This window comes from Macrobrachium nipponense, chromosome 1, assembly GCF_015104395.2.
Source record: "Macrobrachium nipponense isolate FS-2020 chromosome 1, ASM1510439v2, whole genome shotgun sequence".
NCBI classification, from domain to species: domain Eukaryota; kingdom Metazoa; phylum Arthropoda; class Malacostraca; order Decapoda; family Palaemonidae; genus Macrobrachium; species Macrobrachium nipponense.
In genome coordinates, this window is record NC_087200.1 from 218,111,048 (window position 1) to 218,112,555 (window position 1,508).

The window sequence follows — 1,508 nt, forward strand, 5'->3', positions numbered from 1 at the left end:
TGAATTACACTTCCTATTTTATCTCTCATATTTTAAGTGATGAGCATGTTTTCCTATGTTTTCTTTTTTGGCACTGAGAGAGAGAGAGAGAGAGAGAGAGAGAGAGAGAGAGAGAGAGATGAATATCAGTGAGACAGGCAGACAGACATACAGACAGGGAGAAAGGACGGATGAATACTAATGGTCAATTACACTACGTTGAACATGATGGAATTAATATTCCCCGAATGTCATCGAGTCTAAATTAGAGTGTCACCAATAGCTCCTGTCCATTAATAAGACTGATTGCCCTTCAGATGATGGACTCTGTCCACCTGGGGACGATTATTACTGTTCTTACAATGGATTGTTTTAAGCAGGTCTCCCATTTACAAATCTAGACTTCATTACGGGCCGCATGAAACCGCTGCAAGTTTGAGAAGTTGAACAGGGAAGTGGTTTTTCAAGAGACACTGTACAGAAGCTGGATAAATCTCTGTATCATTCAGCAGTTTCATCTACAGTGAGCCATGCAAGACGCACTGGCAGTGGTAGCCATATCATGAACCTGTGAACGAATACGCACACACACACACACACACACACACACACACATATATATATATATATATATATATATATATATATATATATATATATATATATATATATATGTGTGTGTGTGTGTGTGCAATTATATATAGATATATATATATATATATATATATATATATATATATATATATATATATATATATATATATATATATATATATATATATATCATATATATTATATATATATATATATATATATATATATATATATATATATATATTACGAAATTGATATTGACTAAATGATTATAAGACATCAGACCACCTATAACCATACATACCAAGAAAAGAAAATTAAAAAGACCGATAATGGACATTTGGGATATTTATGTCGTCCTCGAAGAAACATTTCTAGAGCGGCAAAGTGAAGTATTGTGATTCGAGTTTGTCATCAAGGTGCAAGAAATCTCTTTCAGGGAGAGGTATTTTTGCTGTCTCTTCATTCTGTCTGGAATTGGTAACGAAAACGGGATCGTGCTAGTAAGGTGAATTCTCCACAGAGGTTTGTACAATGTTTTCCTTTCGTTTGTAGAAGTGACTACAGCAAAGTGCTTATATGTATGTGAATTGGAGAGGATTCTTTGGAATAAAATGAATGTATGTTAGAGGTCATTTTGTACAGGAGAATTCAGATAATGGAGGTGGTTTTGGGGGGCAAGAAGTAAGTAATACATGATTGCTTAATATACTAAAGAAAATCTGAAAGGTTTGATGTCATTAGGCTACAGTGTTGATAAGGCATTAGTCACCTCCAAATAAGAATAAAGTAATCTAAATGTTAATAGTGTATTGTGCTTTAGTGTTTGAAACGAGGAGCAACTTTTTTTTATGTTGAAAATGGAATGAAACTAATATGACATTGTACGAATATCATTAATGTAATTATAATATAACAAAAAAGAACTCTCATAT